We start from the raw sequence: 27,760 nt of genomic DNA on the forward strand, positions 1-27,760 counted from the left end.
GAGGGGGGCATCTGGAGGCTTTAAACCTTAATGTCATCATCAGGGACAGCTGCCCAGTGGGATGCTTCAGCGTATGCGTCAATCCAGCCTAGAAAATTAGATAACTTTATATTTTCGTTGAGAGGCTTGTCTTTTATCAGGGGTGCTGCTGGTGGGGATGTGGTGGACCATATTCTAGGGCCATCTGATTTTTTTTTTTGTCCATCTCTGACACGTCAGGGGGCACACCCTGAAAGTTGGACAAAGCCTCCTACTCCCCACCCTTCCTAGAGTTTGTGCCCCCTTTCTCCCCCACCCCCAGCCTTTCTATTTCACTTTTCTTTTCTCCTTCGTCATCGCCCTCCCTCTTCACAATTGAGGGACATCGCTCATCCTTCATTATTGAGCTCTCCCGAGACAGGAAGCTTTAAATTATTTTAATTGCAACTACTTTCTGAGTATGTGTGCAAAGTGAAAAGCACTCACGTGTTTGTGTCACTTTAAGATCTGGCTTAAGAAGACTCCCTTATACTTCGGGGCTTTTAAAAAATAATAAGAGAGAGGTAAAAGAGGTTATGGAATTGAGACCAGTTCCAAACTTGTGTTTGGAAATGTTTGAGAACGCTAGCTGCAGTTTGTAGATTATTGATCCACTTGGCAAGGAATTCACCCAAAGCCGGTTAGAGAAACCGATTGCATTAAAAAACAAAAACAAAAACAAAACCACACAGTGTTTATCCTAAGCAGTTTGTAAAGTATTTTCCTAGTAAGATTTGCACTTTCGAGTGTCTTTTGAAATGGTCCCGCAGCATGAATTAAGTTCAAAATGTTAATCATTTTACTCTTTCCTTCTAAGCTAAAACTGGTCAAAATGAGAATTCTCTCAATCTGTAGAGTCTCTCTCCCCTCCCTTTCCAAGATACTGATGGTGGGAGTCAACCCTGTCTTTTAAGAAAAGTTTCAGGACTTGTTTTAACTCAACTTAGATCCTGGAATATCTATAGCTATTTGTCAAGAAGGGCATGGTCAGATTTCCCCAGGGACTGCTTTCAGTCTCAGCACTGTACTTTATGCAAAGGCAGGACTAGTGGAAGTCTGTGGGATTGGGGGTAATAAGTGTGGGAATCTGCAAGAGGACTAGACAGGGTGATTTGTTTCCTTACTGCTCATAAATAATGGCTCCTAGCATCCTTTAAAAAAAAAAAGCCCACACAAACAAAACAGGCCAATGAAGTAAAGGCGTGGGAGATTTGTAGGCATTGGACATTTCAATTAGGAAAGCAAGGGAGAGTTTTTGATCAGAGTTAGAGAAGAAAACCTTGATTGCAAAGATTGATTTAGCTAAGGGAAAGCTGGTTTTGAAATATGTTAAATTGGTTAAAAGTTTAAATTGTATAACCTTAAAAGTAGGAAGCTTTTAAAGAGTATGTTCAGAGTTGCTGGATTTTGATCTGTCTAATTGTAAAGGAATTCAGTTGTATGTAGACTGCTGTCAGCTCAGATAATGAAGGAATCCAGTCTCGATTGCAGATTCATAGAACAAAGTTTTTGGCGGTGCTTCTTCTGTACTTAAATATAGCTCTCATAAATTCAGTCACAATGATTTAAAATCATAAATACTTTTATGGAAGTGATGTTTTCTTAAGCATCGTTGCAAAGTTCTTTTGCAAATTATGTCATCATCTGTTTATTTATCAGAAATACACAAGATAAAAATCACAAACTACGTTTATAACTATTTATAACTGATGCAATAGCCCTAAATCCTTATACTAGTAGAAATTTCCTTTGTTTTTTTTCTAAAAGGTAGATCTTTTATCACATGAGATGTTTAAAAACATTTAATTTTGGGGGTGGGAAAGGATGTGCATAATTATTTAGTTATTTGTGATAATTATATAGCAGCATCCTTGCTCAAATTATTCTACTCTCCCCATACTCTCTGCACCCCCCCTCCCCAACTCCCCATGCAATGGTATTTTATTCTAAGAAACTTATAAATGAAAAAAAAATTAGCAGGGATTTTTCTTTCTCTCTATTTGGTTGCCCTTTGTGAATGAACAATGTAGCTTAATCTGACTTCAGAAAACTTTAAAAAATCTAGTTTCATCTCACATGGAATTCATGTATTAATTCTGTTGCTGAGTTTAAACTGTTCTGGTTGAGTGATATGCTATATACAGCATTGAAAACTCTCAAACATGTTTGTAAATAATCTGGCATTTTAGATCCAGGGGTTATTTTAAGTTAACTTAGTTTTACTTTATATATGCATGAATGCATATCCTGTTTAGTCTGATACATGGCTTTTGTCAAATGTTAAAATAAATTTATGTGTATTAAGATACTATCTTGATAAAATGTATGGGAGTAAATAGAAGATAATGAAAAAAGTTTATAGTTTTTTGGTAAATTATGTCTTTGTCTTATTTCTCGAGTGGGATAAGGGCTGAGAATGATGGAATTTTAAATTTTCCAGCGTATTGGTCAGAAATATAAGAATAAGCCTGAATGGTTCAGTATTTTTCCCATAAGGCAAATTAGAAACAGTGCAGTGCTTACAAAATATGCCTAATCACCCTTTCAAAAAAAAATTGATGTTCACTTTTAAACAAGTCAGAATAACCTGATTAGGTTTATTCAGATTGTATAAGCATGTAATGGTTCCCTATAGAATTAAATTTGTTCAGAGTAGACTATCCCCCAAATGCATTGAATTTCAAATATAACGTACTTTTAAAATAAAACAAAATTCTCTTTTCTAACTACTATACTTGTTAGATAGTAAAGATGGCTATAATCATCATTACAGTTCCTATACTTAGTTATCCATGAATTAGAATATGTTATAATAAGGATTTTGAAAGTGACCTGAAAGACATCACTGCCTAGGCCTTGTTTTAGCCTGATAAATGTAGCTTTTATTATTGAAAGGAAGGATTCACTTAGCTCCTTTAAGAAAAGCAAAAAGAAGATTCTGAACTTGGACTTTGAATGACTAATATAATGAAAATTAATTTTGGTTCATATGTTGTTTTAAAACTCCATTGGTAAATTGTCTACGTTTGGTTTGCATATGTTAATGATTTGTATTTTGAAACTTCTTTTAAAAACAGCATTTTGGTTCATTTGAAAAAATGCCACATTAAACTATCTAAATAACTCTGAATAAAATCCCTAAATGCCTCAGTTCAGTGGCTGAATTAAAGGATTATGGTATTTAATCTAATTACGATCTGTCCATTATTCCATTTTTCATCTGGTGATGGAGTATTGGAATGGTAACTTTCTTAAATTTGAGAGTATTTTTTCTAGGTACGATATAAAATAAATATATCCCATACCTCCTGTTTATAAGAAGGGTTTTAGATTTGGGGATGATACAGTTTGTTGCTCAATTAAATTTTGAGTGCCAATCCTCAGAACAATAAAACAAAGTTTTATTAAAGTATGAAGCAGTAAAGCCTTAAAAACAACAAAGATGATGATAAAAACTGATCTGAAATACTGAACCACTGAAGGATGATGTGTATCTTAAGGGAAAAGAACAGAGTTGAAACGTAGGGGTCATAAACCACAATTTGAGTGACTTTGGGGGCAAAGATTATTTAAATTTTCGAAGTTTTAATTTCCTCCACTGTTAAAAGGGGGAGGGACCAAAATTGTGAAGTAGGGGAAGCTGATTTTCAGTAACCTTTTTTCTTATATTTAGTATCTGCCTAGATTTTCTGGGTCTTCATGTTTACCTGAGGGCCCTCATTGTGTTGCTTATTTAAGACTTGCCATCATAAGCACAATCAGGACATTTTCTTTCCTAATAACTAATTCATACCAATGTTGCTGGAGAGGAGACTTAGTAGGGACTAGATAGCTACCTTAAAGTATTTTAAAGGACTATAATGCAGAAGAAGGATTACACTTATTTTGTTTTGTTCCAAAGTAACAATGAAGAAAAGTGGCAAAGAGGTAGATTTAAGCTTGATGCAAGGAAAATCTTCCTAACAATTGTAACTTTCTATAAGTGGGATTGACTGGTTTAGGAAATAATGGGTCCCTTCCCTCACTAGACATCTTTAAGCTAAAGTTAGATGACCACTTGTTGGTTGTCTTGTAGAGGGGATTCATTGTCAAGTACCAGTTGAATGCTGAAATCCTTTCCTACTTGGAAATTTCGTGATTGTTGTATCAGAGTTTTAAAATAAATTAGTTGCCCAAACCAGATATGATCACCTCCTTTTCTGAGCATACGTATCTCTGATCATATCCTATATGCCACCTTTTGGGCAATTTGACCTGGTGATATTTGCAGTTCATGCAAACCATGTACCTCTCCATTGCCTCCTGGGTGACCTATAGCCATAATTCTTTAGAGATTATAGTGTTCTATGAATCAAGGCCATACTGCTTCACTGGAAGAATATTGATGTTTAAAAAAGAACCTTTCTTTCAGGGAGAAACTCAGGATCATTAAAAATATTGTGCAATTTCTCCAAGGCAATCCACATCCTCTCCTACTCCTTTCCAATGTGAAGTTAGCTCATTTTTCCATGTGTACTGTATGTTCAAGATTTAGGTACTGATGGGTTATCCATCCTATATCGTACTCTTGAGAAGTGATGTTTCATTCCTGAGTCTGGTGCATTGTATGGCACATAGTGGGTGCTTTAACATAATATTTAAATTCTTTTTATATACTAAATACTTTTTTATAGGGATAATTAGGTTGAAAACTTTTGCGAGATTATGGATATCCTTAAGGTGAAACTTCAATATTCTGGGGCTGAATACAATTAAAATTTCCTGAAAGCAGAAGTGTGTAGAGGCCCTTAATCCTTATTATCATTTATTTCCTTGTTCATTTGGACTCCTTCTCTGGGAATACTTCATGATAGTGGCAAATACTTTTGGCAACCATGTAGGTCACTGTTTATACTTTGTGGAGCTGGAGGAAATCATGAATGTGACTGGATTCACTACGAATTTATGTTTTATAATTTCAACTGGTCCCTCACTGCATCAAGGCAAATTTTTGCATCTCAGCAGTTTCTAGCTTTTCTAAACATTCTAATCTTTAAAGTCCCCCACAAGATCCTTTCCTTACTGCACTATTTCAGACAATGACAACACCTTATACTTCACTAAAAAAAATGGCAAGTGTTTGCTCAATTCTCTTTTCATTCCTCATCCCATATCACTCGCACATCTTCCCTCACTACTTTTTCCTTCAGCCTTACTTCAAATGAAGAGGTATCCATTCCCCTTCCTGAGACACATCTCTCAACATAGACCCTTGATCCTTCCCCTCCCCTCCCATCTTCCCTAGCAGATTACTTTCTCTGTCATCCTCATTTACTAATCTTCAGTCTCTTCCTTTCCTACTGATTCGTTACTCCCTACAGATTCAGCCTTTTTTATCCTTACAAAAAAAAAAACCCAACAAACAAACCCTGTCACTTGATCCAGCCATCCCTGCTAGCTACTCCCTTATATCTCCCCTCTCCTTCTTCTCCTCTTACTTGCTTCTAAACCTTTTCTTTGCACTCTGGCTTCAGATCTCATCATTCAATTGTAACTGTTCTCTATAAAGTGACTTCTTAGTTGCTAAATATAATGATCTTTCTTTAATTCTCATACTTGTGGATATTTAGCTGATGATCACTCTCCTTCTGGATACTTTCTTATATCTAGGTTTAGGTGACACAGTTATCTGCTGGTTCTCATAACTCTTTGATCATTCTTTTACAGTTTCCTTTGCACTTTCAATTCTATCTTGGGTCTTCTCTACTCCCCCTTTACTGTTTTACTTGATGAAGTCATCAGCTCCCATGAGTTCAACTATTCTCGGATCTATATTCAGCCCTCCTCTCTCTTGGGCCTTCAATCTTACCTTTTGGACATCTTAAACTGTATGTCCTATAGGGATGTCAAAGTCATCACATTTAAAACAAACCATTATCTTTCCTTCCAAATCCTCTCCACCCAACTTTTCTATTACTTTTGGGGGCAATGTTATTTTCTCAGTAATCCAGGTTCATCAACTCATCTGCACTTACCTTATATATTAATTCTTTTGCCATATTTTGTTCTTTCTACTTTCACAACACCCCTGTCTCTCCACTCACAGAGCTACAGCTTTGGTGTAGTCATTCTTTACCTCAAACCTGGACTATTGCAATAACCTAATTAGTTTTCTCTGCCTCAAATCTATTCCAATTCATTCTCAACTCAGATACCAAAATGATTTTCCTAAAGTGAAAGTCTTATAATGTCAATGAACACCAATGGCTCCCTATTACCCCCAGAGTCAGGTAGAAAACTGTTTGATAAAGCCCTTTAGAACCCTTTTCCTTTTTGCTTCTCTTTTACTTTGCTCACCTCCATGTACTCTGTAATCTACACTTTTCTACTTGGTATCAGTACTCCAACTTCCAACTCAGCACCTTTTCACTGGCTATCCTCCATGCTTGGAATATTCTCCTTCATCTCTTATACTTCTTGGCTTCTCTGGCTTCCTTCACTACAGCTTAAATCCCACCTTCTGCATCAGACCCTGCTTGGTTGAATCCTACCCTTCCCTTGGTGCCTACTCACTGTCAGTGCCTTCCCTCTCAGATTACATGGCGTATGTCTTAAATGTACATAATTATTTGCATGTTGTTTCTTCCATTAGAATTTAAAATCACTGAGGAAAGAAAGGTATTTTGGCTATATTTGTCTCCTTAGCAATTAGCATTGTGCTTGGCACATTTATTAAGCTTGGGTTTAATGAATGATTGTTGACTGACTGAATAACCTGATATTAATGATCAGAGCATTATCAAAGAAAGTTAGTTTTACAATTATGCCTTTGGAGGAATCTAATCTGATTTTGATTTATGCATGGAAGACCCATTGTTTCAGGGGACTTTAAGGAAGAATTTTGCTCTATTGAAACAAATAATTTTTAAAAAAATAGTTAACAAGTGACAAGTAGAATGATATTTTTCTATGCTCTCTACCTTTTATTCAGTTGTATGAGTGCAAATATGTAGTCTTGTGTAGTACTGTATGCAAAATCCTGCCCATTACTTCTCAAATCCCTCTTGTGGCTGCCTTCAATGTGTTTGTAGATTATTTTCATAAAGATTTTTTCAAGATGGGAAGGTAGACATTCATTCAGCTGGCATTTATTATATACCTACTGTATGCCACTCACTGTGCTAGGCACTGGAATAACCCAGATTAAAAAAAAAATCCTTGCTCTCAGGGTGCTTACATTCTACTAGAGGGAAACAGTATTTACATAGCTAAGTCAATAGAACTCTATACACATACAATTTTACATTCATATGCCATAGTAGATAAAGCATATGGCATAGTGTGCCATAATGTGGCATTAACATGGCACAGTGAAACAAGAGCTGGCCTTTGAGTCAGGAAAACCTTGGTTCAAGTCCCAGTGCTGAGTCTATAGGCTATCTGATACTAGACACGTTATAAAACCTCTCAGTACTCAAGGCAATTTTACAAGAGTATAAATTTTATAGCCGTTAGGTGGCACAGAGGATAGAGTGCAAGGCCTAAAGTCAGGAAGACTCTTCTTGAATTCATATCTGACCTCAGATTTACTTACTAGCTATGTGACCTCGGGCAAGTCACTTAACACTGTTTGCTTTAGTTCCTCGTGTGTAAAATGAGCTGGGGAAGGAAATGACAAACCACTTCAGTATCTTTGCTAAGAAAACCCCAAATGGGGTCACAAAGAGTTGGACAAGACTAAAATGACTGAAAAACAAGAATCATAGCAGATGTGGATCCACATTGGCTGAGAAATTTCCTCACCCAGGACTTCCTGTACAAATGAATGATAGATTCGGTGATATGTGCATTATATAGGACATCATTACATATTATATTCAGTTATACACAAACACGTATACCTAAACACTTTTTCTGTGCTACTCACTGTGGTAGGCACTGGAAATTTATTGTTGTTCAGTCTTTGTGATCCCAATTTGGGTTTTTCTTGGCAAAGATACTGGAGTGGCTTGACATTTCCTTCTCCAGCTCATTTTACAGATTAGGAAACTGAGGCAAGAAAGATTAAGTGATTTGTCCAGGATCACAGAACTTGTGTCTGAGGCCAGATTTGAACTCAGGTCTTCCTGACTCCAGGCCCAGTGCTCCACCCACTATACAATTTAGCTGTCCAGACACTGGAATACATTTATTAAAAAATAGTTCTAACTAACAACTCAACTGGCATGATCAGGAATGGCCTTGCTTAGGTTGACTTTTTAATTGAGTTCTGAAGGAAGCAAGAAAAGTTCGATCTAAGGAGGGAGTTTACTGTATCCATGAGGTACAGCCATTGCAAAGGCAGAGATAGGGAATGAAATGTATAAGGAGAGCACCATAGAGGTCAATTTGACTGAAATAATAAGAATTTGAGGGGAATTAATGTGTAATAAGGTTGAAAAAGTAGACTAGAGTTTGATTGGGAAGGCTTTTAAATACCCAACCCTGTTGTTTTATTTTATCCTTAAGGTATGTTGGAGGCCCTGGAGCTTCCTTATATTGTCCTCCAGCCTATACTTCAGAAATATCAATTTTTCAGTTATCTGTCTTAGAAAGAAGTGGTTAAGACTTGTATTTTAGTGCTAGCTGTGTAGATGTAAACAAGGATGTGAGAAATGTGGTGGAGCTAGAATGGACAAGATTGGCAAGTGATTGTAAATGGGTGTGATGGAGAGGGAAGAGTTGAGGATGCATTCATTACCAGAAGAGTTATGATACCATCAACAGAAGTAGGGTAGTTAAGAAGAGGAGTGCATTTTTTTGGTGGGGGCAAGATAATAAATTCTGTTTGGAACTTATTTTCTCATAATAGTGAAGCCACTTGATTAAGTGTGAAGAGAGCCCATGTTAAATACTTTGGTTTAAGGCAGATAATACCATATGATCTCCATATCAGCTCCTTTTTAATGAATGAAAAATTGAAGCATAAAGCGTCTAGATGATTTATCTAAGGACATGTACCTAATGATAGGATCAGAACCAGCACTTGTGGATTCTGATTTCTAGTCTGGCATGCTTTCTACTATAGAATGGTGAATGGTTATAAATAATACTGGATAGTACAGTGGTAGGAGATTCCAAAACTCTCTGAAATCCAGACAGAGGAGATTAAACATTATCACTAAAGATTTTTGAGTAGGAAAATCATAAGATAAAAGTGATGTACATAAGATCATAGATTTTGAACCGAAAGGTATCTCAGATGCTTTACATTCCAATCTCCTGATTTTACCAAATAGGAAAGTGGGGGCCACACAGGGGAAGTGATTAGATCATGTAGTTAGTACACATCGGGGTAGGACCTGGTCTTCTGCTTCTAGAGCCAGTGTCCTTTCCAGTGTATCATGTTTAAGGAAGATCTGGCCTTCTTATGCAAAGTGGATCAAGATGAAGTCACAGAGGTCAGTTAGTGGCCTAGGGAAGTGGTTATGAAAATGAGGGAGGAAAATGACAGTGGCTAATGATATTTTCTCAGATACTTTAAAAAAACAACTTTGTTTTTGGTCATAGAAATGTTACTAATGGTGGGAATTTCAAGCATCACAACAATCTCCTTGAGGGAGATAATTTTTTAGACCCCCTCAAATCAGATCATAAGAGCCAGTTGGCCATTTCCCCTCAAGTGGGCAAGTTAATTAACTTCCCTGGGCCTCATTTTCTCATTTATAAAATAGGGATCATGCTTGTATCACCCATCCAGTAGGATCATGTTGGGAAAAGCATTTTGTAAACTTGTAAAATCTTACATAAATATGAGCTTTTGATGAATGAGGCAGGGTAGTAACCTAGCAATGTAAGAAGAATAAATATATTTCAAACAGATACATATGTGTATAGAAATATATATGAAATGATCTGAGTTATTACTAATGTTTTAAACTCTATGTTATTTTATTTATTAAACATTGCATATGGAAAAAAATTCTTCCCTTACTTGTGATTTGATTAAATTCTACCCCCCTACACATATGCTTTGCCTGTGAGGCACCATATTGATTTCCTAACAACAAAACAACAAATTAATGGCAGGGATGGGAAAGAGTCCATAGTTTGACTTTGAGTTTTGTCATCACCAAGTAATTTTTAGGGGCCTGAAGATCTAGAATTATTCTCATCCTGAAGATCTTAAATGATGGAGATAAGGAAAAAGAGGGGCAGCCCAAGAATTATAGTAGAAGTCTCTGTCTCATAGTGTCATGCAGTACATTGCTAACAACCCCACCTTTGTGAAGAGCGTTATGCAGCTTCTCACCTAAGGTCTTCGTGACTCCCTTGAATTAACTTTCTCCATACATTGATTTCTTTAGTGTCCTGACTATTAAACACTAGTTTGTATGATCAAATCCAGGATGTGTTAAGTGATTATAAACTTCAATCTTTAACTTTTTTAGATTCAGGTAGAAAAGGGGGTGGTGGTGGAATGTATCACTTCCTAGGGATTTATGATGTCAGGACTTTAAAATAAGTGATTTCGTCAATAGCAGTTTTGTGCAGTGCCTTGCATATTTGTCAAGTGAATGAATGAGTAGGTGATCTTCAATAGTATAATTTTATAAGGATGCTTTACAGGGACAAAGTGTAAAGTCTCTTTTATTTATATCAACTTTTTACCCTGGTTAATTGTAGGCAAATCCACAGTATACTATAATAATGTAGGTTTTCCTTTATATCATTATTTTAGCCTCCTCTCAGGAAAAATCAGAATATAGACATTTATTATGGTTTTAGCCATTTATAGTCATTAGTTTGTTATGAAATACAGCTAGGGCTAAGTGTGGCTATATAGAACCTGTATTCAGGGAGAAGTACAGTACATCTTACCTTTCAGGTCATTGAAATAGGAATTTAATCCGAGGAGACACTCAGTCATTCTTGGATTTGGCTTCAAGGATAATGCATTAGAAAGTACACTATTGACTAATGTAAGAAAGCAGGAGAAAGGACAGAGAGACTTCAGTGGGCTTGGGATGCATTTTTTTTTGTCAGAGCTTTGAATCCATCCACTTTTATATTGGGGTGTGGTGGGGAAATGTAACAAGTACCTTTTCAAAAAAATCAATTGTTGACCCATCATTGGTTCTCCCATGAGGTGTATTAACAATGAAATCTTTCTTACGTAAGTGATTTTATACATTATAGATGTTTAAGGTAAATTTTTTTTTTATAATTTAGCGATAAGTATCCTCATGACAAATTTTCATGCCTTTATATTTAGTTTGATCAAATCTGAATAATATGCATAGTAGGGTGATATTAACAGGTAACCCTCACTGACCTTGCCTGCTTTTAGGTAATTTTCCATAATCCATTAAGAAGACAACATACTCTATGGTTTTGCCCCTCTAGGCTTTCCATTCACTTGGGAAGGAACAAGCCGCAAGCCTGTCACTTCATCTTCAGCCTCAAATACCTCACAAACCTTTTCTCCCCCCTCTGTCACTGTTTCTAAACCAACTTGCAACACCACGAAGAATTGAACTCAAGTGGCCCTCAGCACCATCTCCTGCTGGGATGCGTCACACAACTAGAGGCACTTAGTTGCATTAGATTTGATCACTGCCATGAGCAGTCCTTCGATTGTCAGCTAAGAGATCCTTCAGGGAGCTGTCCCTTAATAGAAAGTCTCTTTTCTTCCCTCCTGTTGTAACTTTAAATTAAAAGAAACTGTAGAGAAGTTGGTGGTGTGGCAACAATTCATTCTTCTACACACTGTGAAACCAGCATCTAAGAAAATTGGAAGAAAATTGAGTTATTGCTTTTGGGTTTTTTTTTTGGAAGGGGGTGTGGGAGACAGTGATGGTAGTGTGAATGAGGGCCATGATGATTAGGTTCATTTTGAAAAAAAAAATTAGTTTAGAGAGAGAGATTTTTCTAACAGAATCTCAGAATCTGAAGCTTTACACCTTGCATAGAATATTTTGTATGGAAAGTGCTGAGTTAATATACATTTGTACTTTAAATAGTGTCCATGTAATCCCATGATTTTTTCCTAGTAAAATTTGAGGTGACTGTTGGATGTAGTATGTGTTTTTGTCCCACTCAGAATCTGAACCTACTAGACAGGAAAGCATGATCTCATTATTAGATAGTTAGAATACTTTTTTAGTAAGGGTGGAGTTTTAGGGACTCTTTTTTTGGGAAGTTTACAAGTACAAATTATAAATAGAGGATGGTATGTAGGAAATGTTTGAAAATCAGTGACTGGGATGGATGAACATAAGCTCTATTAAAAATGCCCAAGATGGTGAACAGAAGAAAAAGGGAACCCAAGACAGAATAGATTACATAGAACTGCCCAGTCAAAAGGCTCAAACCAGATTAATTTTTTTAGCAGATCTAAAAATTAAACTATTGACTACTATGAGGCAGTGAAAAACCATTTGAGATACATTTGATGGTAAAAAAAAAATGACCACATAATATCTTATGTTTAAAAAATTCTAGCACGAGTAGAAAACAAGACTGATGTAAAGGAGTGACTCTCTACTCTTGCAGTCTGTCATTAGGCACCTAGTATGTCTTTCCTTTTTCTTCTGTACCTTTTACCAGTCAGCACAGTTACTATTGTAGATTACTCTTTATGACCAGCGTACAGAAGGCATTCGGTTCTAGCATAGCTACAAGTAGAGAAGTAAAAAAGTCATCATTCATTCATCACTTTTAAGTTGACACTTTTAAGTTCCAGTTATCACACAAGACCTAGTTAACTTGAAGGAGCTGGGGTGTTTACTATGGTAATGACTTCAGGGGTGGCTTGAGTACTGTTAGAAATGGCTACTATCTCTCTAATCAGGCATGTCAAACTGGAAAAGAGGTTAAAAAACATAAAAAGAAATTGTAAACTTAGCATGAGTTTCACTAGTAATTCAGGCAGTATAATGTTAACATCAATGAGAGCCTCGTGGCTAAAACTGTGCACAGTGCTTTGGAAATAAGAGGAGATTGTGAAAAGAATTAGCAATACAAGGCATTTTAAGTGCTTTATTGCAGAGGCCTGTGATACTCTGTGAAATCCATGCTGCCTCCTTCTTCCTGCTGTGTTTAATTTCGGCATCTGATGCTATTACCTATCCTTGGAGAGAAAAAAAAAATTACTCCCTGTTAGCTCTTTAAAATGGCGTATCACATTACATGAGTTTTCATCATAATGTTCCTAACTTTTTTTTTTTTTAAGAAAGAAGGTATAATGGAGTTTAGGCGTCTGCATAGCCCACCTAATGCCTGGTGCTATGAAATCAGACGTTAAGAGAACTGGTTAAAAACTTGTAGAGAAGATAGTGGAAATTAAGCAGCTAAGAGAATTAAGTCCTAATTAGAATCAAGTGAAAATATACTCAACTTGGAGCTAGGTCAGAAGTCAAGAATCTTAATTTTGTGTAAGGAGTTATTGTGAACAAGGTCAGACAGAATACAGGAGCAAAGGTAGTTTTTTAATCTTTGGAACAGGTACAATTTTGGTGTGATTTGAGTGATTTAGACAGGTCTACCTAGATATAACTATCTCCTCTGTTGACCTGGTATATGTTGTCTTCCTCTCTAATTTATTATGTATGGCTTCTGAGATCAACCTTTAAACTGTGTAATGGGTTCCTCAGACAAGGCAAAACTAAGTTCAAAACACTCTGTGTTTCCATAAGCCCTCAGAACTATATAGATCGTGAGCCCTCACCGATGTTTACTTTTAATAGTTAGGAAGAGGATATGATTAATTCAAATCAAAGGCTTTTTAATGAAATAGTACAGCAGGAAAATAGCAATAAAACATTGTTACCCTAAACCTAGGTCATACTCTCCCACACCCCATCAGTAGGAAGAGATAGGGAAACAAACAGGCAAACGGGAATGGCAATCCCATGTACCTTGGGTGCACACGTGAAGGAGCACTCCGACACAGATGGGCCATTGAGTCTTCTGGTGAAGTGCTCACTTTGCTTTCAGTGGGTCTGCTCCCTGCTGGCCTCTTGTAGGGCTTAGTCTGTCATAGGCATGTTAGCTGCTGATGGCTGTGTGGTCTCTTCCAGACTGATAGCTTCTTTTGGGCATTACTCCCCAAAGGTCTCGTGTAAATGCTGTTCAGTGTTGCTTTCTGGTCTGGGCGGTCGTTGCTCAGTATAGTTCTCCTTGACATGGGGTTGTGGACTAATTTCAGCTTTTGGCTTCAGCTGAAGTCCCCAACTAGGAAGCTATCTCTTTCTTATATACTGAAGAGTGAGTTCTGCCGTTATTCCTGTATCATGAGGTCCATAACCTTTTTTTTCTTGCCACAACTTTCAGAAAGGCAAACATCCTACAAGGGTGGGGAACCTGCAGCCTCAAGGTCACATGTGGCCCTCTAGTTCCTCAAGTGCAGCCCTTCGACTGAATCCAAATTTCACAGAACAATTTGTTGCAGGTTCCTCATCCCTGAACCAATCAATACTGAAAGAAAATAAGTCTTTTAATTTGATGTGTATAACTAAAGGCCCAGAAAGGGAGCTTAAGGGGAGATGCCCAAGGGAACAAGAGGCAACCACAGAGAGGGAGAGGGTAGCAGAGGGAGCTTTCACCCTGTGGCCAGGACCTAGATCTCCAAACTAGGGCTACCCACTCACTCTTTCCCACTGGGTCAGGGCTAACACCTCTCTTTTGTTCTGTGAAGTTTGGATTCAGTCAAAGGGCTGCTCTTGAGGACCTGGAGGGCCACATGTGGCCTCAAGGTCATAAGTTCTCCCCCCTTGTAAGGTATTCAGTCTTTGGCTTAGGAGAAAACAGTATCTGACTCACCCTCAACATCTCTTCCCTGACTCCCTCTTTCCCCTATGCAAAAAAAGCTAGAGATAGGTCTGTTTCTCAGACCATTTGGGTAGAAATGTTTGCTTTCTTGCAAAGAGAATCCATGTTCTAGGCAGCTCCCATGTAACTATGCTTTCAGGCTTCAAATTTTTTTTCCATTTAGTATTTCTGCTTACTGAGGAGAGTTCTATCAGGAGCCTCTATTGATTTAGAGTCCATATAAATTGCTACTTAATTAACACATGGAAAAATATTTTCAGTATCCTTTTCCTCTTCCTTCCAGTTACCAAGGGCTCATGTGATCCAGGTTTCCCCACCCCCAGTTTCTCAATTCTCAAACCATTTTCTTCTCTGAAGATGAATTGAGGGCTTTGGAGGAGAGATAAGGGAACAAAATTAATACATATATATATAATGTATGCATACACACAAACATATTTTTATATACGTATATGTGGGCATGTAAACTTTTTCAGGCTTTGAGCCTGCGCTGTACTTGAAATTGCCAGGATTAAAGTCATCTTTATTCATTCTGGCCAAAATTTATTATATCCTTCCCTTTTCCCCCTCCATAGTTTCTACCCTTGCTTAGGCCCTTATCAAATTGATCCTTGGTCTATTGCAATATCCTTCTAATTGGCTTTCATGATGCTGTGCTCAACATGCACATCACTACCAAATTAACCTTCCTAGACTATTGTGTTGGTCATGTCACTTTTCTATTCAAAATCTTCACCAAATCTCTTGTCCATAATACTAAGTCCAGATTCCTTAGTTTGGCATTCAGAGTCCCAAGCACTTCTACTTAAAATCCCTAGAGAATTGCTTCTATTTCCCAACCTTCTTTCATGTTTAAAATGTGTTTCCCTTGTCTCTATCTATCAGGGTCCTGCCCATCTTTCAGGATTTGGGTCAAGTCTCTTCCATTCAGTCTTACCTTTTCACTTCAGCTGTTTCCTCAAGCATAATATTTTATTATCTTTGCTATGTATAAAACACAACACATTGTGTTGTGTTATTTGTGCACAAGCCATTGCTTCAGCTAGATCATAGGACCATACATTTAGTGCTAGAAAGGATCCAAATGCCTCATTTTATAGGCAGAAAAAATGTATGCCCAGAAAAAGTTAAATGATTCACCAGTGGTCATATAGGTAGTAAGTAGCTGATGTGGGATTATAGTCATTTCTTCTGACTTCATATGCAAAGCTACTAGAAGGTAGGGAGTTGTTGATAATTCCTTTGTGCTCACCCTTGCCACATAGAAGCTAGCGTAATACTTAGAGTAATGTAGTTGCCCAATACATGCTTTTTCAATGGATGAACAAAGATAAAAAAGTGAGAACTGTTAATAGTTAGAAATAAGGACTGCATCTGTGATTTCACTGATAGAAGGAATTTCCATATGAAGAAGCTTTCTCTACCATTGTAAATTGGCAACTTTTCTGCAATTTATAATCTTAGAGTTTTGCCTGGCTAAAGTGCAAAACATGTGTCCCACAGTCTGTATGCCACTCTCAATACTGTTGAGTAGGCCTGAACCAAATTAAAATGTAATTGGAAAATATTTAACAAAAGAAAAAAATATAAAGCATAGATAACATTACACTTTAAAACTAAGTTAACATGTGGCTCGATAGGTTACTAGCCTCAGTTTCTATCTGAATTTGACACCAGTATTAAGAGGTTAAGTGACTTGCCTACTGTGTGTTATAGATTGCACTTGGTGTATGTGTGTGTGTGTGTGTGTGTGTGTGTGTGTGTGTGTGTGTTATAGATTATACTGTCTTCCTGCTGCTAAGGCTAGTTCTTTATCCAACATGCCATGTTCTCTCTCTCTCCGATTATGGTCACCATTAAAATGTATGTATGTTAAATGATCCATTAGCATACATTACTTTATTAGATTTTCTAGTTGATGCTTTGGATCTTATGGAAATAAGTTAGAGGACAGGTAAGTTTCAATGGGAGAGAGTACAGAAGTAGCAGTGACAAGACTATGTGATGGTGGACAGGATGTGTCTCCTAGGGAGGGAAGGAAAGGAGGTTATTCGAGTACTATGAAGCAATACTAACAGTTGTAAATGCTTCTCAAATGTAAGAATTAGGAACTAGATTAAAGGGGGATTTGAGGTTTGTGAGTGTGGGGTTGATTGTCTTTGAAATAACATAGTAGCAGAGTACTGAGTTCTGTTTTGTATAAACTGGAGTCATAATGAGTTAGCATTTCCTTGTTTAAGCCCACTATTTCCTCGTAGTTAACTAATAATAGGTTGAATTCAAGCTAACACCATTATCCCACTAGCCTTCTGGACATTAGTTAAGGGCAAGAAAACTTTTCTGATATCCCAGAATACTTTGGCTTTTTTTTCCCTTTTCCTAATTTTTCTCAGATTCATAAAATCATTCAACCACAAGAATTATGAAAAAGCTTGGCAACAGTTATACATCTCGAGTATCGTTCAGAGTTTGAAAAACTGTAAATTGCTTAACATGTCTCAATATAAACTGAATTGTAAAAGCTTGTTAAGGTTCTGTCAGAGCAGATTGAATCTGACCTAAAAGAATTGCCCTCAATCATCCTGTATCTAAAATTAGTAAAGATTACTTTCTTTATTAAGTTACTTAGTTTTGGTTTTAATTTTAATTTTTCATTTCTTTTTGGTTACATTTTAATCTTAATGTTTAAAAATGTCTGTTCTTTTCTACTTTATCAGTGTGTTCTAGAAATTTTGATTAGCATTCTTTGAGCATCTCAAAGAAACAGGGACTAAAATGTTGAAGACAACCTTCTCGTTACTTTTTTGTGAAAAATTTAAGTGGAAACTGGATAGGGAGTCAATAGGCAAAAAGTTGAATGAGGTCAACAACCATAAGATAATGCATCATACACTTGAAAATTTTGTTTTTGCTGCTGAATTATTTCAATCGTGTCTGAGTCTTTGTGACCCCATTTGGAGTTTTCTTGGCAAAGACACTGGAATGGTTTACCATTTCCTTCTCCAATTCATTTCACAGGTGAGAAAACTCAGGCAGACAGGGTTAAGTGACTTGCTCAGGGACACACAGCTAGCTAGTAAGTGTCTGAAACCAGATTTGAATTTAGGAAGATGAGTCTTCCTGACTCCAGGCCCAGTGCTCTATCAACTATGCCAGCCAGCTGCCCCAAAAACTGAAAAATAACTTATTGTTAAAAATGCAGAAAAATTGGTACTCCAGGGCTAGCAATTTTTTTATGCTAACATTCTTTTTGCAGTCTGTATACAGATAAGCATTCACCAATATTATATAAAGAAGATGTAGTTGTTGCTTATTTGTTGGAGAGTGTGCTAAATTAGAGAATATTTTTAAAATTATTTTATTCTAAATTTGCCATGCAAGTTATTCAGCTTCTTTATCCACACTTCAATGATGATCAGACTTATGGTTATTTTTTTTTCTTATGTTTGAAAGATATTTAACAACAGATATGGGCCTTTTTCCTGAAGATGAGTTTTCCTAATGCCTAATAGGCCTGATTTTTGCCAAATTAGTAAGGTAGGAATACTTATGCTAAAGAAGGAATTTTAATTCACTATATTTCTTCATCCAAGAAGCTCAGAGTTGTGTTTCTGTTTTGACTTAGCTGTTGATTGTTTTGTATTTAATTGTATACCTTTTCACTATTTCAATAGGCTGTTTTCAAAACATTAGAGAAAAAAGAAAAAAAATCCATTCAAGGGTACTCCCATGCTACTGACTCTTTTAAAAGGATGAGTGGTTTTTTTTTTATCATTTATGAATTTAAAAATTAAACATGAGACATCATTTTCTTCTAAACTTTTTTGCATTAATGTAACTCTTTATTGAAATTTCATCAATAATTCAAAGATTAAAAAACAACAAAGTCACCATAACATAGGGCATCTTGGAACTTAAACCTGTGTTCTAAAGGGAGTTAATTAAATAATCCTGAATCTTACTGTTGTACTTTCTGTTATATCTGTTCCCCTTTTGTTCAGTCCTGAAAAACAAATAACAAAGGCAACCTTATATCATGTTCAAGGATGAAGGAACATTTTCTAGAGGTGCTTTTGTTGGATTTTTTTAGTACAGTTTTCAATGCTATGCAGTTATAGAGGGAGCTATTTTGGAACTGTGCATACATTAGTGTTCTGGTACAGCATTATACAGTAATGTGCGAAAAAGTATAAGATCACACCTTGTTTAAATTTGCAGTTTTTGTGCATAATCTGACAGTGAACCCTTGTCAGGTTTTTGACTGTATATGGAAGAGAAAAAAGTTTACAGAAACCTACAGATCAATGCAGGTTGTGTTTGTGTGACAGTTTAGAGTAGAATTTTTCTTTTGGATTTAGTTTTAAGTCATCTTTTGAAAGATCAAAGAGTTATGCTAAAGTCAGTACATAACATTTTATATCTAGTTGAGTTATTTACTTTTTCCTGATAGAATATTTCAAACTGTACAATATATCCATATGAAAGAAAATATAGATGTGTGTTGCTACATATGTAAAATGTAAGACTATTTATTAATGAAATATTTTTAAAACAACAGTCATCAAAACTCACCCATCCAAATGAACACAACAGTTGATGATATTCACCTGGAGAGGCTATACAATTATTCCAATAATTCTTCTGTTGTACAAAACAGTTTTCAGCCTCTTTAATTTTATATAGCTAATCCATCTCCTCCCCCTTTTAAAAACAAAACTCCAAAATAACAGGTAACAAAATGATGTTATGCAACTTGGTCACTCCCGTTCTTTAGCAGACTAAAAGCTAAATTACTTTTGGTTGTTTCTAAAAATAAAATAAATCCTCAAAGAATAAAGATACGCCAATATGGAAGAGTGGATTTTTTGGGGAATTCGAAGGTGCCTCCTTTTAGCTGGAACATTTTATGATTGTAGAAGGATCAGAAAACAGTTGTATAGAGAACTAGGGTGAATAGGTCAACAAATATTTACCCAAGCACCTACTGTGTAAAGAGTACTGTACTAGGTGCAAGGAGTCAAAAAAAGGGTGCTTTTTTTTCTTTTGTAATGGCAGCATCACCAGAATGAGGGAACAATTTCCTAAGCTGACTTTCTGAAGGGAACAGCACTCCCTTGGATGGATAAGTTCTAGTTTGTTTAAAATAAAATCAGTCATATTACTTAATAATCTTATTTTGTGTTAGTGTCTACAAGATAAAACCAAGACAAATATCAAGGCACCCTTTGTTATTAATAGCCCAAATGCCCTACATGATTAGTAGCACTTTCTGTGATTGAGACAATTAAAGGACTAAATTCATACAATATTTACCCCATTTTGGAAGATGTTTCTGATAATGCAACATGGTACCAAGACTTATTCATGCATATGGGATGTGTTTAAGTATAATTCTACTATATGTAATGTATGCATATTATATACTCAGGGATAGTTTGTGTATTAACTTTTAGATGATTGAGAACTTCACAGCATATGAAATTTTTATCTGATTAAAAATCATATCTTTATGCAAATACTCAACTATTGTCCCCCATTTGACCTTCAAAAAAGAAAAAATTACTGAAGATATGCCCAAATGTAAATGAATTAGACTTTACCTTTAAATTTTTTTCTTAAAAAAACCAAACTTCTTTTAAAAAGTTCCTTTAGGGTCATGTAGTACTTGGAACATATTAGAACAATATAGTACTTAAAAATACTGGTAACAAATGGTAGTATAAAATCTAGGAGACTCGGAATCACTAAATCTATCCTTAAATCTTGGATTTAAAATAGCTGAGAGATTATGGGCAATTTACTTAGTATTTTAAAACCTCAGTTTTCTCATCTATAAAATGGGGATACTTATGCTTTCACTGCCTACCTCACTGGGTTGTTGAGGGTAAAGTACCTCAATAAAATTTTAAAGTGCTTTATAAAGATGAATTATCACTATTGTCTAATATTTGCTAATAGAATGAAATTTAAATATGGGTACAATAGGAAATAATGTTTGTGTTTATATTAAAAATCCTAATTTTTCCTCAGTTTTCACTTTGAAAACTTTTATTTATAGTGGATAGAAAATGAAGAAAACCACTGTCAGAGAAATTACTTTCTTGGGAATATTTGATTTGAAGATAGTGTTAATCTGTTGACAAATTAATGGGGCATTAAAATTCTCATTTACTTTATGTGTATCCCTTTATGGAGCTCCTGAATGTCTGCATTACCTTGTGTAGTAAGTATGTCATTTGGTCGTATTCATGGAGGTCTGTAGATGTGTAGAGTTCTAAGCTCTAGCCAAAATAAACTGCAAGCTGTTCCTTCATTTTGTCCTGAACTCTCCTACCTCTCTGCATTTGTAAAGGCCATCCTTTGAACTTTGAAATAACCCTGTCTGTTCGCTTAGCTTCCTTCAAGGCTAACCTCAGCTTCCACAAATTCCATGAACCTTCTTTATTAAGACTGAATGTAAATCTTCCTCTTCATAAGGCCCTCTTTTTCCTCTTGCCCTTAGAGTACTTTTGCTTATGTCATATTTATTTTTGTTTCTTGAAGATTCAGATTGTGTTGTTTTTAATCTCTATAATTCTGGTACCTATCACTGGATCTTGGATACAGTACATGCTTAAATTGAATTGGGGTGAACCAGGGTGGAATGTAGGAACTATACATTTTTTACCCACTTAATTTCTGCTTTTTGAACAGGTGCAAATTGTGTTGAAGATTTCATTAAATCTTTCAAACCCTATGGTATCTTTTATCTCTTCTCTTTCTTTTCCTTATCTTCCTTTCTCATTCCCATTCCTTCTTCTCCAAACTTAATACTAGGGGTAGAGGTGGGGAGGTAGTGGTATATAATGGTATATAGTGGTACATAATAATAATAATAAATACATAAATAAATAAGTGGTAAAAATGGTTTGAGCAGTGATAGGTAATCAACACTGCTAGAGGAGGAGAACCATGTAAGAACTTTCCCTCTTCTCTTTTTTGTCTTCAAGAGAGAAGCCCTGATAGAAAATATGAAAACTTTTCTTTTTGAAAATATATTCTTTTAATTTAATTTAATATTTTCTCAACTATATTAAAAATTTAACATTCATTGAAAAAATTCTGAGTTCCATATTCTTGTCCTTCCTCCTACCCCTCTCCCCTTCTTGATAAAGCAAGCTATTTGATATCATCATACATGTAAAATACTGCAAAACATGTTTCTGTGTTAGTCATGCTGAAAAAGAAGACAGAACAAAAATAAAGAAAATGAAAAAAATTATGCTTCAGTTTCACTCAGAGTTCATCTGTTCTCTCTCTGGAGGTAGATAGCATTTTTCATCATAGGTCCTTTGGAAATATCTTGCAGCATTGTCTTTATTAGAATAGCTAAGTCTTATATAAATGATAATCATTACAATGTTGCTTTTCCTGTGAACAATGATCTCCTGATTCCGTTCACTTTACTTTGATCACTACATATAAGACTTTCCAGGTTTTTTCTGAAACCATACTGCTAGTTATTCTTTTTAACATAATAGCATTCCATCACAATCATATACTACTACTTGTTTAGCCTTGCTCCAATTCAAGGATATCCCCTCATTTTCCAAATTTTTGCTACCACAAAAAGAGCTGCTATAAATATTTTTGTAGAAATAGGTCCTTTTTTCTTTGATGTCTTTGGGATATAGACCTAGAAGTGATATTTCTGGGTCAAAGAGTATGCAAAGTTTCATAATCCTTTGGGAGTTTTTCTACAGAATGTTTGGACCAGTTCTAAACTCTATCTACTATGTATTAGGGATTCTATTTTTCCATATCCTCTTCAGTATTTTTCATTTTTCTTTTCTCTCATGTTGCTGATCTGTAGGTATGAGGTGATATCTCAGGGTTGTTTTAATTTGAATTTCTCTAATCAATAGGGATTTAGAATATTTTTCATGTGACTATTGATAGCTTAAAACTGTCAGTTCATATCCTTTAACCACTTATCTATTGGGGAATGGCTCTTATTTTTATAAACTTGACTCAGTTTCCTGTATATTTCAGAAAAAAGGCCTCAATATTAGAATTTTTCAAACATTTCAAGCTGTGATAGAACATATCAGTACTTTTAGAAGTATGTCTTCTCCGGAAAAGTAATGATTTGGGATGAAAATTTTAATGCTACTTTGCATTGTAGATAAAAGTCTCAAAAAAATATGAAGATTTCTCACTGCTAAGTATCTTAAAAGAAATAAATTAATTCTTACAGAATATAAAATACTGAAAATAATGAACAATAGAGAATTTAAACAACCCAATTTTAGAGAAAGAAATTGAACAAGCCGTGAATAAACTTCTAAAGAAAAAAACCCACAGATGGATGCACAAGTGAATTCTATCAGACGTTAAAAGAACAATTAGATAAAATATCACATAATTGCAAAAGAAGGAATCCTACCAAATTTCTTCTGTGACACAAATATGATCTTGACATATAAACTAAGGAGAGTTAAAACAGAAAAAAGAAAACTACAGACTAATGTCCCTAGTGGACAGTGCTATAAAGATTTTTTTAATAGCCATCAATAAAAAAAGGATTTTATCATATATCAGTAGATGTAGAAGAAAACTGTTGACAAAACATACTTCCCCTATTTTTGTTAAGGACGTTATAAAATAGAGGAATAGATTAACTGTAACTTGAAATGATAAGTAACATATATCTAAAGCCAAGAGCTGCTATATTTTTGTAATGGAGATAAATTAGATTACTTTCCAGTAAGTCAGGAGTGACACCAAGATGTCCATTGTCACCATTTCTATTTGACGTAGTACCAGAAATGCTGACCGTATCAATGACACAAGGGAAAAATGGAGGGAAAAAAAAGGAAAGGAAGAAACAAAATGATCACATTTTATATATGATACGATGGTGTAAAGTACCGTAAAGAGTCAACTAAGTATCAGTGAAATAATTAATGACTTCCACAAGCTCAAAGGATGTAACATAAATCCACAGAAGCTGTCAGTATTTCTATGTGTGCTGCCAATAAAACAAACCAGGAAGTGATAGAGAAATTTCACACAAATTAATTACACTATTATAGAATATTTGTGAGTCTACCTACCAAGATAAATAGAAGAACTAAATATAACTACAAACTGCTGATAAGACAAATGTAAATATTCGGGAAAAAATTGTTCATTGGTATACAATCAATATGATAAAAATGACAATACTACCTAAATAAATTTAATCAGTGCCATGCCAATCAAACTGCCAATGTCTTACTTTATAGAATTAGAAAAAATAACAATCAAATTCATATGGAGATAAAAAAAAGGGCAAGAATCTCAAGGGATATGATGAAAAGAAGTAGGAACAAAGGAGGCATGCCAGTGTCAGATCTCAAATTATACTACAAAGCAGTAGTTCTCAGAATGATTTGGTACTGGTTAAAAAATAAAGAGAACAATGAGTGGAATTTATTAGATACAAAACAGATAGAAACAACTGTACCTAGTAGCCTAGCATCTGCTAAACGTAAAGACCCTAGTTCTTGAAATAAGGATTCACTGATAAAAAAAGCTCCTGGGAAATTTGCACAGCACTATGGAAAGAAATTAGATTTAGAACAACACCTTGCATCTTATACCAAGATAAGCTCCAAATGGATATATGACCTAAATATAGATCATGTGTAAAAGAAAGAAGAGAAACATGGATAACCATTCCTATTAGATCTATGGATAGAAGAAAAGTTCATGATAAAGACAGATACAAAGGATCACATGAGACAGAAATGGATACTTATGATTACATAAAATTTTTAAAAAGTGCATAAAAATTCAGTTCAATAATTTAAAAAAGCAAAAATCAAAAGGAAAACCATTAACTGAGGAAAATTATTTGCAGGAATTTTCTCTGATAAGTTTCTCCATGATATATAAGAAATAGATTCAGATTTGTAAGAACAAGAGTCATTTTTCAGTTGAAGAATGGTCCAAGGATATGAACTGGCAGTTTTCACGTGAAGAAACTCAGGTGATCTAATAGCTATATGACAAGTTCTTTAAATCACTACTAGTTAGAATATGCAAATGAAATAGTTCTTTGATTCCATCTTGTACATCTCAGAATGTCAAAGATGAGAAAAAAAAAGAAAAAATAATAAGAAATGTTGGAGGGGCTGTGGGCAAGTAAGCACACTTATGCACTGTTGGTGGAACAGTGAACCCAACTATTCTGGAAAGTAATTTGGAATTATATACAAAAAGTTATTAAACAGTGCGTGCTCTTTGACCCAGCTATATTGCTGCTTGGCCTATGCCCAAAAGAGATCAAAGAAATAGGAAAAGGTCCTATGTGAAAAAATATTTATAGCCCCTCTTTTTGTTATGACCCCAAACTGAAAACCTAACTGGATGTTCACTTACTGAGGAATGGCTGAGTAAAATATGACATATATGATGAAATACAGCTGTGCTACAAGAAATGAGGAAATAGATGATTTCAGAGATATGGAAAGACTTTTAATGAAATGGTTAGAGAATGAGGTAAACAGAACCAGAAGAACAATTTATGCTATGACAATTACAAGATAAAAACAAAGAATTGTGAACTTTTATAAACTAATTAAGAACAAAATGAGCAGAACACAGACAATTTATATAAGATGGGAGTGTTGTGTGTACTTGCAGATGAAGATTGAATTGTTAGATTTGCTTGATTGTTTTACTTTATTTCAAGAAAGCCCCCAGAATAGGGGCATAACGTAAAAACAAAACATCATTAAACCTGTGAAAAATGATAATATCTAGAGTAAGTCAATCAGTCAAATCAACAAACATTTATTACACACGTACACTGTGCCCAGGCGATGTGCTAAGCAATGGAAATGCCAAGAGGGGCTCTCAAGTGTTTTGAGGAAAGAATTGGCATCATGTAAACATATAATGAATTCCTAAGTACTTTGAAGGAGACTGTAGTTAGTCATATATGTCCACTATACATTAGTTGACACTCCCCCTGCTTTAAAAAAAATTGCCACGTACTTACCTTGTTTGTATTAGTAGTGGATATTCTCTCTGATGCTTTTCCTGATGCCTTTTCTCTTACTTAGTTAACTATATTGATATTAGCAATGGTTAACAAACTCTTGTTCTTTCTTTTCACAATACAGATTCTGTTTCTCTGCAGTATGCTTTTATCTTTCCATATTTCTGTAATTTTGGAGCTACAGGATTTATGCAATAGAATTGTTCCACATTTATACTTAGTTCTCTTATAGTATTAAATTCAGATTATTGATGGGGCTTTTTTTTCTTTTTGCCTTATTTTTCTAAGAGCACAATTTTTGTGAGGGAATATATTAATTTGATCATGTACTATGCTTTCAGTTTTCTGTGATATTTTAATTTTTCTTGTTAATCAGGCATCATACTTGCAGTTCCATTGAAGAAAAATGTAGCATTGTGTAGTATGGAAGTTAGTGACAATTCATTGATTTATTTAAAAAATTTTTTTCTCCTAATGTCTTATGTAAGAGAAATATACAACTCAGAGAAGTAAATTTCAAAAGGTCATTCCACAATACTGTTCCTGATATCGATAACCAAAAGTTAACATTTATTATCATAGTTTAGCCACTAAAATATTTATGGCCTTTTAATGAATAGTTCTTGAATGCTGAATTTTGAGTGATTTGTTTTGTAAAAGCCTCTACAATGTAACATATTCCTAAATACAAATAGCTTATTCAGATATATATGATGTGTTTACACACATATATGCATACAAATATGTATATACACATGCACACATGTATGCACCACATATATGCCTATGTACATTGTACACACCAATGCATCTATACGTATATACGTGTTCGTGATTTATATAAGTATTTTATACATGTATGCAATTTAAAAATCTTAGATATACTAAATCTCAAGCAGTGCCAACCAACATCTGTCAGAAATGGGGAGATCTGGGAATTTGTTGCTTGAAGCTATGGAACAAAGTGTTCTGATCGACTGGCAAACAGAGCTGAAGACTTGACCTGGAATCTTCAGGAGCAGAAACGTCTTAAGTGTCTGGAAAATTGGCCTGTTGAGTCACCACGCAGGCACTAAAACAAAACTAATTTTAAGCAGGTCAGAGTTCAGCGATTCCCTCTGGAATTTAAAAGTTTTTTTTTCTCTCTCTTTTTTTTTCTTCAGAAAGTCTCATGTTTAAGTGAAAAGGGTCAAAGTTGATGCTCTGTTACAATTTTTTGAATGCTTTCCCTTAAGAACAGCCACCCAAGCTGGGATTAGCATGAGGAACTGCAAGGCTGGCACTTCAGCGTCTGGGTTAAAAATATTTTAAAGCAGTAAATGCAGTCAGTACAGAGAGATCCCTGGGAGCCTTTCTATTCAAAAATGTGTGAGCTCAGGGCAGCCACTGCAATGTAATTTAGGGCAGTGTATGCTTCATAGCTTTGGAGAATATTGCTTCCCGCTAATGTTCCATCGGAGGGTAGGATAGTAGTAATTTTAGAAGGTGGTATTCCTGTTTGTCTTACATCGAAAACTTCAGAATAAATAAAAAGAAACATCAATTGAACAAGAAATGTAACTGTGGAAAAGTACCAATGAATCTAATTTTGACCAGAAGAGATACTCAAACAGTATGGGTGTAAGAGTGTTTCCAAGGACCCTGCCAGCTTCTGCAAAGGGAGCTGCATAGAGCCTGGACCGAGCAGGTAGGTACAGTGCTTTACAGATACCCTGGGGAAACTTGCCTGTAAAGTCCTTGTCAACAGGCAGGTGCTGTGCTTATGGCCTAAGGAGAAAGTACTGGGGAACATTCGGTTTGAAATATTGTTTCAGGCAATAGAAATATACAAGGGAGTTTCATGGATTGGAACTCAAATGCTACTTAAAAATTATGATTCATGCAAGTCATTACCTAAAAGGAAAATGATTAGAATGACACAGTAAC

The 27,760-nt window shown here is 35.3% G+C and overlaps 1 protein-coding gene across 10 annotated transcripts in view; it reads left to right on the forward strand.

Annotated features, from left to right (window-relative positions):
• Positions 1-27,760, forward strand: part of SOX5 (SRY-box transcription factor 5) — a 1,296,482-nt gene that overhangs the window by 1,333 nt on the left and 1,267,389 nt on the right. For 3 of the 10 annotated variants that reach the window (XM_072653488.1, XM_072653489.1, XM_072653491.1), the window contains exon 1: positions 1-27,521. The exons of the other annotated variants lie outside the window; for them this stretch is intronic. The gene's annotated coding sequence lies outside the window, so the exon portion shown is untranslated. The remainder of the gene's footprint in view (positions 27,522-27,760) is intronic. 10 annotated transcript variants of the gene reach the window in all.

This window comes from Notamacropus eugenii, chromosome 3 (genome assembly GCF_028372415.1).
Source record: "Notamacropus eugenii isolate mMacEug1 chromosome 3, mMacEug1.pri_v2, whole genome shotgun sequence".
Lineage (NCBI taxonomy): Eukaryota > Metazoa > Chordata > Mammalia > Diprotodontia > Macropodidae > Notamacropus > Notamacropus eugenii.